The sequence below is a fragment of the Lepisma saccharinum genome, chromosome 15, assembly GCF_977018435.1.
Source record: "Lepisma saccharinum chromosome 15, izLepSacc3.1, whole genome shotgun sequence".
NCBI classification, from domain to species: Eukaryota; Metazoa; Arthropoda; class Insecta; order Zygentoma; family Lepismatidae; genus Lepisma; species Lepisma saccharinum.
In genome coordinates, this window is record NC_139243.1 from 31,815,328 (window position 1) to 31,829,154 (window position 13,827).

General features: G+C 37.8%; 1 protein-coding gene across 2 annotated transcripts in view; it reads left to right on the forward strand.

Annotated features, from left to right (window-relative positions):
• The window catches only part of LOC145999662 (glutamate receptor ionotropic, NMDA 2B-like), a 957,426-nt gene that overhangs the window by 913,864 nt on the left and 29,735 nt on the right, over positions 1–13,827 (forward strand). The gene's annotated exons all lie outside the window — the stretch shown is intronic.

Sequence of the window (13,827 nt, forward strand, 5' to 3'; positions counted from 1 at the left end):
TCGCAATTCCTAATTATGTATCAAAAAGTTTCGCAGAAAATGTAGCATTAGAAAGGCAACTTAAAATTAAGAAAACAAGACAGTAGCGCTTGAGTTGTTGATGTTTCTGTATCTGATGTTTTTTTTTTTTTTTTTTATCATTCGACTTGAAAGATTGTGGAAAATCCCCGACAACGAAGGGCGGCACGTTAGCTTCATTTGTGAACACAATTTTCTACGATTTACTGTCCGAAAATAGAGGCATGGCAGACCTCTAGTAGTGTAAAATACTATATGATGATCACAAAAATCATACAAATGAAGAGTTCATATGATTAAACAGACTGATTTGGCTATACTTAAAACAATGTCAAGATGTCTATATGAGTCAATTGCTCAAGTGTGCTACACTTTCAAATCCAAAGAATCCTGAATTCTAGTGTACAAATGAAGAATTACAGTGTACAAATGAAGAAGCCTCAACAGACTGATTTGGCCATGTGTACAAAAGCTGAATCTGTCAGTCTGTTGTCTGTAGGCCTGCTAAAAATATAGTCTTCTTGATATTGTTATGGCTACACTTAAAACTAAGCCAAAAATGCTCATGTAGGTACCTCTAACAACTTACAGATCTAATACAATACAGGATTACCTTGGACAAAGGCAGGCTGCAAATTGAACTGTTACCTGCTTGCTTACTAATCTTTGATCAGTTTATTGCCCGGGACACTAATTACTTAGCTCAGAAATACTTCAATCTGCTGCGTAGACAATTTCGATCGGGAGATCAATGCATTGCTTGGCCTGGAAATAAATTATGCACTGTGCTGGCACGCATGGGATAATCTACGCAGAAGTAAGCTGGAAGGACATTACCCCTTTGCATGTTTCCATGCAGACCTGATACACGCTACTGATTACAATTTGCTGAAACGACATGAACCTTTAACTAATATTTCTGTATAATTCTAGAAAAAAATCCTACTAAAAGGACATTTCCCCTGCAGAAATGATACGCAGTACTAACTCCAATTCTAGAAGTCTATGCTCTGAAATAATATAACCACACGTGAGACTTCGAGAATATTCACTGCAGATTCAAAGTCCAACTTTGACTGTATTAGCTGATATCCAGCTAATGGCTCCGGGGTTTGATAACCGGTAGAGTGTGGGCTTAGTCCCGATGGCTTATATGCCTTGTAATCAACAGGCTCCCGGGTTTGATAACCGGTAGAGTGTGGGCTTAGTCCCGATGGCAAAGTGTTGCTATTATTGCCTTGTAATCAAGAAGCTCCCGGGTTTGATACCTGCTAGAGTGTGTGGGCCTAGTCCCGATTAGCTTTATCGTGCATAAAGTGGACTTAAAACACCAACTCAGCAACAACAACTCTAGAATTGTGTTTTTATGACATATAAGCAAACGCTGGACTGTGGAATATTTATGAATAGCTCTATGCTGTTAAGCATTTGCTAGTACTTAAATTGTCTATTGCTGTGGGCAAATCCAAACTGATGGGCTTTTTGGATAACAATTGTGTTATTTCTGTTTGGTATAATATAATTGTACCCAACTAATTTCAAGTCTGTTATACAACAGCAATAATAGAGCAAAACTACTCTACATTGGGATCACCAGAGCCTAGTTACTGCTGTTGTCTCGGTATAAGAGCACCCGCTCAGCCACTAACTGCTGTTATAATTGTTTTGGCATACTATCCATAGTTCTGTTTTTTTGGCCCAAGAAAATTTATATAAATAAACAATAAAAATGCCAAACTTGAAATATTGCAATCAGTGTAATAAAAATATATCTAGTTCTAATTGGGCTAGGCACCGGCATAATTGTGATCCTGAGAAATGCAGAAAGCCTACTAAAATGTGCTCAAAATGCCATAAAATATTTAGCAAAGCATATTACAATATTCATAAGTGTACTTGTTATGTACATAATTCTACTTCATCACAGCCATCTACATCTGGTCTAAAAAGAAAACTTGAAACACCCGATAATGCTAGACCAGCAAAGCAGCCACGCTATGCATCCATCCATAGCAGTTTTAATGGTCAACTTAGTGATTACTGTTTTGTATCAGAGCCAAAATGTGACATTAAGAATTTTTTGAACAGTAAAAATCCTGATGTGCAGGATATTCTAAATAAACAAAATGGCTCTTATAAGTTGTCCCTCAAATTGTATACACAATATAAGAAATCAAATGGCACAAAATTTACACAGCCCCGCATAACAGAAACTGTACCTGTATACTCAAATATAAACTCAGACAAAATACTAAGCAGGTTGATAGACCAATTGCTTATCAAACACTCTGAGTTTGCTGCTAAGGAATCGGGTTGGAGCCTATGTGGATCTCCACACAAGTTTTATATTAATATTTTTGATTTCAGACCACTACAAGGTTCTACATATCAGCCATTACCTGACAATATCAGACACAAAAAAGCCGTGGTCAACCTAAAAAAAAATGATGATCAAAAAAGCTTCTTGTGGAGTATATTGGCAGCTTTGTTTCCAGTTTTAAATAATCCAGACAGAATAAGTTATTATAAACAGCATGAACATGATTTTGATGATGCTATGGAGGGCTTAGAATATCCAATGTCTGTTCAGAATATTGATAAATTTGAAAAAAAGGCCAGAGATATCAATGGCAGGCCATTATCTATTAATGTATTTATTAATTCTACTGGTCGTGGCAATTGCTTGATAGAACCTCTGAGAATCTGTACACTTGATGATAATTCTGATGTCCTGATTGATCTGCTTTTAATTGAAGAGGATGGCACATATTATTACACTCTGATACACAGTCTTGAAGCTTTAGTCAGAACACTGTGGCACCCATAAATCTGTTCATATGGTTATGCCTAAGCCAAATGAAAATGCCAAATTCAAAAAATTTGAAGCCTTGTTGGAACACCCAGCATATATAGTCTGTGATTTTGAATCAAACCTCAAACCCCTTGCATTATGCAGCCCAGATCCTGATGAATCTTCAAGTACATCATACCAGCTACATGAACCTTCTAGTTTTTATTATGTGGTTGTACAGGTTGGTGTTGTTAGTAAAGAATATTTATACATGGGACCAGATGCCATCAAAGAATTTGCACATAGAATAGAAAATGAGTGCCATTACATAGCATCTAATGTATTATTAAAATCAAAAACTATGTTGCCTTTAACAGAGGATCAGATTGAAGATTTCAACAATGCAGAAAAATGCCCGGTATGTGATTCTGAATTTTCAGATATAAATATCAAGGTGCATCACCATTCTCATACAGATGGTAAATTCAAAATTGCTCTATGTAATAGCTGTAATATTAAGATCCAGAGACCAAAATTTGTCCCGATATTTTGTCACGGGGTATCCAATTATGATTTTCATCATCTGATCAGGTACAAGGGGTTTGACAAGCAGAATTTAAATATTTTAGCAGAAAATGATGAAAAATATATTGCTATTAGCAAGACAATTAAAGTTAATGGTGTTCCCCGTCACTTAAGATTTCTAGATTCATACAGAATTCTGTCGGGTAGCCTGGCTACTCTGGCCAATCAATTATCTGATGACCAATTCAAAATCACATGTGATATGTTTCCAAATCAGGACCTGAAATTAATTAGGCGTAAGGGTGTATACCCATATGACTATGTTACTGATTTTTCTAAATTTGATGAGTGTGCTCTGCCATCACAACAAGAGTTTTACAGTAAACTCAGGGCATCCGGAATCACTGATGATGATTATCACCATGCCCAGTTGATGTGGACCAACGTAAAATGCCAGACACTTGGTGATTGTCATAAGGCATACTTGAAACTTGATGTGACTCTCTTAGCCGATATACTTCAGGCATTTAGAAAATCATCGATGGAAAATTATAAGCTGGATCCAATCTATTTTTACAGTGCTCCGGGCATAGCATGGTCTGCCATGTTTTTGAACACTAAAATGCAATTTGATCTGATCCAGGATCAGGACATGCATTTGTTTATGGAACAATGTATACGAGGAGGCATGGTGCAATGCTCTCAGAGATATGCCAGAGCCAACAACAAATATATTCCCGATTATGATCCAGCACGGCCATCAAACTATATACTTTATGTGGATGCCAACAGCCTATATGGTTATGCCATGATGGATAAACTGCCATATGCAGGGCTTGAGTGGGTTGAAAATTTCAACATTGAGGATCTTCAGGACTTTGATGACAGTGACTATGGTCTATTCTTAGAGGTTGATCTGACAATTCCTGATGATTTACACAACCAGTTTTCTGATCTGCCCCCAATTCCTGAGTTTGAGTATTCATCTGGTTCTAAACAGAAGAAACTGATGATGACTAAAACCAAAACAGGGGTATGACATATACTACAAAAACCTCCAGTTCCTGATGTATCACGGTGTTCAAGTGACCAAGGTTGGCAAAGTCTTGAGGTTTAAGCACTCAAGATGGTTGAAGCAATACATTGATACAAACATTGAGCTTCGAACACTTGCTGTAACCCAATTTGATAAGACCTTGTTCAAATTGATGGTCAATTCAGTGTATGGCAAAACCATAGAAAATGTCAGAAAACATACTGATGTTAAATTAGTTACTGACCCCAACCAGAGCAAAAAATTGGTGGCAAAGCCCAACTTCAATTACAGAAGAATTTATGATGATAATCTGGCACTCTTTAATATGAAAAAAAACAAAGATTAAATTTGATAAGCCTATTTATGTAGGGGCTAAAGCTCTATTATGATGTGCTGAAGCCCTTTTATGGTGATCGTGTAAAACCGATGTACATGGACACAGATAGCTTTATCCTTGATATTCAGATAGAAGATGTCTATCAAGATATAGCCAAGCCTGCATTGCTTGAATATTGTGATACCAGTGAACATTCAAAGATTCAACTCTACAACAAAAAGGTGCCTGGCAAGTTAAAAGACGAGACACTTGGCGATGTTATTGTAGCATTTGCTGGGTTAAGGGCCATGTAGTGGGACTGTTGCCATAAAAGCCAAGGGCATTGGTAGAGTACCTGTGGACAAAGAGCTCTAATGTAAAGATTATGAAGATTGTCTTAAATCACATAATACAATCAGAACATCAGAATGTAGAATCCAGAGTGTGGATCACTTGTTGACTAAAAATATTGTAAGAAAACTGGTTCTGGACCCACATGACGATAAGAGATGCATTTTATCATGTGGTATACATACCTTACCATGGGGTCATTGTGACTTGATAAGTGGCAATCAATGCCCAATCACTGGGCATGATTTGAAATAAATAAACATGCCGATGAACTTATTTGGGTTCAAAAAACAGGCTATTATGGACCTGCCAACATCAGCACCCTCTCCTGATATACAATCTATGATATCTAATTTGTTAATTTGTTTTTTTGCTAATTTGTTTGTTAATTATTCATCTGAACAGTATACTTACAGATGTTGATGATAAAACAGGTAAACCATTGTACATATTTAACAATAATTTAAACCACTACCAGTTACCTGTAGGTGGCTAATTACAATTTACTACAACCCCCGAGGGTAATGTCAAGGTTTCAGTAGGCAAAGATATTTACAGAATTAAGCACTCAAACATGGTTTCTGGCACTGTATATACTGTCTCTGCTTGTGACTCCTTATATATTGAGGTCCCGAGACACTATGACAAGCTTATACCTTTTTTTATAGAATTAAGAATCACCTACTCTATAATAAATAACTACTAAAGCAAAATGCCTAATGATATATTTGGCCATACAAAGCGCGAAGATCACAGTGATGAGATTCTGATGGTTGATGTCAGAGTCAAAAAATTAAGAAGTGATTTACAAGCTCTACAAACTACACTCAATGCCAGTCTTCAACTAGAGATTACCAATTTACAATCACAATGCATGGACCCTCTTCTTAAAATTGACTCTGAACTCAAATTTCTGCTTCAGAAATATACTGACTTGGCCACATTAGATAATCTACAGAGTTTACAGGGGGCTGTAGCAGCTCTTCAAGCCAAATTTAAGACTCAGGGTACAGTGGGATCCATGAGTATTATCGTGCAAATTGTCCATGACTATTTTCATTAAGTTTTTTCTTATATTCTGTGTGTTTTTAAGCAATGGATTTTTATGTATGCTGATGCAGAAGTTGTGAACAGCTTGTTTTGAGTTTTCTTTTAATTCTTGAAGTTGTTATTGGGTCATATAAAGTGCACGAACATGGTGGTGGACAATTTGCACGGTAATACTCATGGATCCCACTGTACCAACTCTGAGCAATTGAAACAGCAACTAGAAGAGCAGATTGGTAGTGTCCAGACACAGCTCCAAACAATTGTCAAAAGCATAAAGTCACAAGAAGATTTTGATCTAGTGATTTCTACTCTAAAAGAACAGATTCAATCACTGGAGATTCCTAATCTGGACCCTCTGAACGATGCCATAGCCGAAGTCAAATAAAAAATTGAGACACTAGAAAATTTTATGAACAAACTACCATCTTCTGATGCTGTAAGTGCTATCACTTGTAGTGTGGCCAACATCAAGCTGCAACTCGAGACATATGAAGATTTTGGAAAAATTCAGAGTACCATAAGCCATCTTGAGGGTACCATAGTAGCAGTACAAAATGATCTGACAAATGTACAAGAAACTCTAGAATCCCGCTTGCCTGGTATTGTAGACAATCTTGTCAGTGTCCAGCAACAGATTACCAAACTTGAAAACCTCAACACTGAATCTGAGCTATCTCATTTTCATCACTTGATCGATGATATCCAAACAAAGCTTCAAATTTTACAACAATCAACACCTACTCAGGCAGACATAGCCTTGCTCCAAGATGCTATGCGTAGTGTGGTTAATGCTACTGAATTAAATGTTGTAAAATCAGCCCTGGAGTCTTTACAGAATACTGTAGAAAATCTGCCTACAACACAGGAACTTAAAAATATTAAGAGATCCGTGAATCGCATACTGAAACCAGACAGAGATCAAACAGCTTACTCAGACAGTGGCCACTCTTCCAACCAATCAGCATATTAATGAACTGCATGCCCTGTTTGAGGATATCAGGACCCAAGTCCATGATCTTACAACCCAAAGTTCTAAATTGGCTGTTGTTGAAAATCTACAGCAAATTGTAGCCAACATCAAGCAACAGCTAGGGACCATGGAATCCAACCAAGCAAATGCTCTGTCTGTTTTTGCCACTCAGCTTCAAGAGATTGTGCAACAATACACGAAACTTGCTGTGGACATAAGAATCAAACCAGGCCACGATGAGATTGTTAGGACTATCAACGAGCATCTTGAATCTGTAACAAGTAGTTTGCTTACAGCAGAAAAAAAATAACTGGCCTAATCGAGAATCCTAAGCATACAGTAATCCTTGAATTGAACAGTATCCCCAACAAAGAATATGATTCACCATTTACACCAGGTGGCAAACTGTATATGCTCTCCACTGCACAATTTTATTACCAGTTTTTTGTTGGGGGCACACTCAGACCAATCAAGATTAAATACTGGTTACAACCACAGGCACACCACTACCCTACCTTATCAATAACCAATGCTGACAACAAACCAAAGGTCACCAGTGTAGAGTTAGATGATTTTACAGACCCCGATACATTAGAGAGCTTATGCTGAAGATGATGGTTCTCTTGAATTTAATATACAAATAGGGGACAAGCTGTATTTAGAAAATCCTGTGGTATCTGCTGCTGAACACCACATAGCTGCAATATTCTTGCTTACATACTATGTCTAGACAAACCATTGTTGATGAACTGCACAGACCAGCCAGACATAACTATAAGCGACTGACAGTGGTCACAAAAGGCATAGATGATTTGTGGCAGGCTGACTTGGTTGAGATGGCAAGTGGACAGCTGAAAAACCTAGACAAGATCAACAAGGGCTACAAGTATCTACTCACTGTCATAGACACATTTTCAAAATATGCCTGGGCTGTGCCGCTAAAATCCAAGACTGGAACATGTGTTACAGAAGCCTTCAGGACAATTATCAATCAGAGTGGAAGATCACCGCGCTATCTACAAACAGATAATGGCAAAGAATTCTATAATTTGGTGTTCCAACAATTTATTAAAAGCCAGTCAATACAATATTACTCGAGTTACAGTGATCTCAAGGCCTCTATTGTAGAAAGATTCAACAGAACCCCAAAAAATCATATGTATAAACAATTTACCCTTCAAGGTAATTATAAATGGCTTACTATCCTACCAGAACTTCTAGATCGATATAACAACTCAGTCCACACCACAATCATCATGAAGCCATCTGAGGTAACTTCATCTGATGAGCAGCAATTGATCAACACTGTTTACTATCGTAGATACCAGGCAACAACCAGAAAAGCAAAATACAGGGTCGGTGATCAAGTAAGAATCAGCAAATATAAGCACATATTCAAAAGAGGCTTTACTAGAAATTGGAGCACTGAATTATTTACAGTAGTTCAAGTTAAACCTGGGACCCGTAACACATATATAATAAAATATCATCGCGGAGAAATTCTCAAAGGCAGATTCTATGAAGAAGAACTCAGCAAAACTAAACAGCCCGACACATATCTTATAGAGAAAGTCATCCGCAGAAAAGGCAACAAGATACTTGTCAAATGGCTAGGTCTCCCAGAACACAGCTGGATCGAGGCAGACAAAGTGATATTATGAACACCTGGGATGTTATAAAGAGACTACCAGAGCCTGAACAGCAGATTAAGAGAAATGGCAAGCTGCTGCCTGATAAAATTAGATGTCTTATTGTTGGGCCATCGGCTTGTGGTAAAACTACAATAATGGTTGATAATTTTTTATTGGCACCGAACTGGTTAGACTGGAAAAACAGGCACTAAGAGCCTAGAACAATTAAAATATCAGCAGCTGATGAAGCTATATGATGGACTGGATATAGCCACTTTTGAATCAGATGTTAAGCCACTCAATGACTGTCTTGATAACTCTGTTGTTGTGTTTGATGACATTATACTGGATAATCAAAACAATTTTAGAAATTTATTTACACAGGGGCGGCACAAAAACATAGATTGCTTCTACCTGGCACAGACTTTTTCTAAAATACCAAAACAGCTGATAGGAGACAACAGAAATTTTATATGTGTGTTTCATCAAGACCATACCAACCTCATACACATACATGATGAGTATGTAGGTGGGGACTTGAGCTACAATGATTTTTCTAAGTTTTACAGTATATGCTGGAACCAGGACAGCTATGGGTTTGTCACAATTGATATGACAAGAAAACCCAATAGTGGCAAATACAGAAATAAAATCAACAATTTTCTAGACATTGAGACATATATGTTCTCCTCCGTAGTCGAGTGGGTTAAGGCGTTCACTCGTCTTGAGATCGTTCGCTGCGGGACGGCGTAGGTTCGAATCCGGCTCTAGTCGGAATTTATTCGGCATACGTATAGGGCCGGTGGCAACCCACCATCGTGAGGAAATTGGGGAGCTCCGAATGAGTGAGCGGTAACCCGGTCGAGAAGACCTACAACGGCTGGGGGTTCGACGGGCTGACCACCCGTCACCCCAATACTGGTCTAAGATCTCCACGCTATAACAGGTGACGGAGGAACATTGTGGGAGGGAGACCAGCAGTCGGTAGGTAAGCCAAGGCTCTCAAGGGCTGTCGCGCTATGTGTTATTATTATTATATTGAGACACATATAAATAACCATGAAAAGGCCAATCATTGATGATCTTAAATTAAGAGACTATCTTGTAAAAAGATTTAAGGGATGGAAATCAGACAACCGAGGTATTTATGAACAACACAAGCGCACAGAACAGCCTATTATTGATGCTATTAGTGATCTGGGTAAAAATATCAAAATTGTTACATAGCAGAATCAAAATTTGATCACAGAGCTTGTATCAGTAGCTGCTAGGAACATATTAGATTATCCAATCACCCCACTTTCTAGTATTAATACACCTAGTCCTGTTGGTCCTCGAAGAATTGAAGGTAGTCAGGATCCTATTGAATTGGGTCTTCTTGCTCAAAAATATTTAAGCACACCTAAAGACAACAAAGATGAGGTCTTTGGTTTATATGCTGACACAGAGCTTGATGGTAGCATCATACATAGAATTGGTAATTTCAGAGTAACATTTATGGGCGATGATCTAATAGTATATTCAGAATCTCATCTTGGAGAAAGAGGCGGTTTTGTTAAGTATCCTGGCACACCTGGATTGTGGGAACTGATGACTCGGAAAAGGCCTGGCAGCTATACAGATCGATACTATGTGCACTACAAACAAATACTAATAAAATCAGATGCTCTATACCAGAACAATGACCCCACACAAAAAAGAGTCAAGTCTAGCAGTGGAGCAAAATACCACAACTTAATCAAGCCCATATGGACACAGATCAAGACTGGTAGTGGGATCAAACAGTACAACACCCTGCCTAAAGAATTTGTCTGGGTTGATGATGTCAGGAAACTCATAGATAGGTTGCTGGTCATAGCTGGGGAAGAAAATGCCGGTAGCCATAATTTTTACAATGAAAAGGTTGGAATTATGGACATGATAGCCACCAACTTGTCCAATTTTATAGTCTAAGGGGATTGGATATCTTATAAAGATTATTAATACTCTACCATCTAAATTTTGGAATATCTCTGAGGGTCGGGGGCTGGTTAATGACATCATAAACAAGCTGCCATTTGAGCTACACATTCCAGGATATCAGTATTGTGGTCCCGGTTCCAAACTAGACCATAGACTAAAAAAAGGTGACCCTGGTGTTAATCCCCTAGATGCTGCTTGTAGAGACCATGACATAGCATACAACACACAAACCGATCTTGACAAGCGACATGTGGCAGACAAAAAATTAGAAGAGGCTGCATTTGGTAGATTAGTAAGCAGAGATGCTTCTTTTGGTGAAAAAATAGCAGCATTGGGGACCACCTTAGCGATGAACACCAAACAAAAACTAGGGTGGGGGTTGTAATAGATTAAATAAAGTGGCTACAACTTAATTGAGCTAATCAATGCCAGAATATATATATATATATATATATATAATAAACCTACAATGAAGATCAAGGGTGTTATGTATCAGATACCATATGCAGGTCTCAAATCACTTGGGACTATTGATAGTCTTCTAACCAAAAAGCAGCGCAAGAAGAAAAGCTCTTGTCTTGCCAAGGGCCATGGTATGAAATTGTTACTTAGCACCCCCAAATTAAGAAAATTACAGCAATCCAGAAAAAAATTGCATACAGGGGGCTTTATATTTAGTATCCCGGCCATCTTAGCAGCACTCGGTGCAGTTGGCAGCTTAGCAGGGGGATCAGCTGCCATAGCAAAAACAGTAATAGATGCCAAAAAGAATAAGGTAGAATTAGATGAACTAAGGCGCCATAATCTGGCCATATAGAGACAAGGCAAAGGTCTTAAGAGAGCCATGAATCAGTTTAAAAAAAAACAAGAGCCGCTTACCAACCAAGATATTGAAGCTTTAATCAAACCACTGGGCATCAGAAATTTTAGAGGTGTTTACATGTCTGATTCTTTACCAGAACAACCACTCAAAAAAGAGTGTGGCATAGTCAATTTGGATAAGTACAAAAATCAGGGCACTCACTGGATCTGCTACCTTAAATATTTAAACAATGGGGCATTTATATTTGATTCATTTGGAGGTATTCCACCTGAGATTTAGTAAAATATCTAAAATCAACTAATCTTTATTACAATAATGACCGTGTTCAAAACTTCAAAGATGTTAATTGTGGACATCTTTGTTTATCTATGCTTAGATATCTGTCTCAAATAAATAAACCATCAATTGAAGATTTTCAGAAAGCCTTGTGGTATCTGAAGCATCATGGGAGTATTCCATCTTACCAGCCAAAATTCAATATTGAAGCTCAGACTACATGATGATATAGTATATCCCAAAACAATAGCTCTCAGAGCATTCTATGGCATGTACTTGATCCCTAATATTACAGACCACAACAACACAATCACAGTTGGGGATCAAAACATTGTCATCACTCCAGGGCAGTATAATCTGTCTACTCTAAATGCTCAGTTACCCTGAGGTATAGTGTTAACTCAAAATTCTGTCACTCACAGAGTAGAAATTGTGTCTGCTACAGAGACAGTGGATCTGGGTACTATAGGAGAGCTATTGGGCTTCCAGAACAACACAAAACTTGAACCAGCCATCAAGCACACTGCTATTAATATACCTAAATTCTTAGCCATAGAGACTCTGAATATTCACTGTAATGTGGCCGATGGTATGATCACCAATTTCCTGTGTGCCATAATAGAATAGACTATATTGAGTTGATGGTCACTAATGAAAAAGAAGAATTAGTTGATTTTGCTGGAGCCACAACAACTGCTATCATAGAAATTAATATTTAAATAAAAATACATACAAAAAAATGGAAAATATTGAGAGTTATCAGCTACAGTCATTCCCCCCGAACCGTAGGACCTTCGCAAATTTAAATCAACCCAACACAGAGATTGAGGTTGACCTTGATGTAGGGGATGGCTTTATACACCCCCACAGAGCAGACCTCTATATCAAGTTTGATGTTGTAAACCTCGATGGTACAGATTATCCGGCTAACTGAAATATAAGACTGGTAGATAATTTTGTACCCCATCTGTTCTTTGAAATCGAGATCAGAAAACATGGTGTTGTTATAAACAGAGTGGACTACCCTGGTATTAACTCTACAGCTTTGGCCACACTGAATTTATCCAAGACCGAGGCCTCGTACTACAAAATCGGTGGATTTGAGGCTGGTGATAAAATATTAGCCAAGAGCCACACTGTACTGTTCCCTATGAGCCTGTTGCCAGGATTCTTCTCGGATTACAAAGATATTATGTGGAAGGGTGGTTTAAGAATTACATTTAGAAGAGCTGCTAATGATAATAACGCTTTGATGAGGTACAGTACATTAAACTCTAACGGGGCACCTCTGTCTAATACCCTACCTGATGAAGGCAAATGTCTTATTCAGACTATGGAGCTAAGAATCCCGGTTGTCGAATATGAAGCCAGTTATGCTCTTAAATACAAAACAGATATCCTAAAAAATCCACAGGTGCCTTTACAATTTTATACAATTGTGTCCAGAAGCCTGCCACTGGTAGCTATTATGAATTTGATGCTACAAACTCATTCTCCAGTATACAATATGACATGCCAGATTTTGTAGTGGTACTGTTTCAGACTGGAAGAAACAATAACCAAGAAAAAATTCAAGTAAGTTTGATAGCTGCAACATCAAGAACATATATCATAAAAATTGCAGAAATGAGGTGTTCCCCAGAGAAAATTATAATTTAAACATGTCCAAGGATGATTTCCTCAAATTATATGAGGCCTATACAGCATACAAAAGAGTCACTACTGGCAATACCGACATGTATTACTCACCAGATGAAGTCAAAGCACAGAGACCCATGTTTGTCATCAACACCTCAAAAAGGAAACAGGTTGTGGTTAATGACAGGACAAATATTAAAATTATTTGTGAATTCCATGATACACTCCCTGATGACACCATATGTAGTGTTATTCTTATAGGTGGAAAGTCATATGTTTATGATGTAAGAAATGAAAGAGTCACGGAGCAATTCTAGAAGACCTCTGCATAATGCATTGTTTTAGTATTAGATATATGAGTTGAGCCTGGTCCCGAATTAAAATATTGAGCATATTCCAGGTAAACATATTAACATAATAGTAACACGTATTTAAGCATA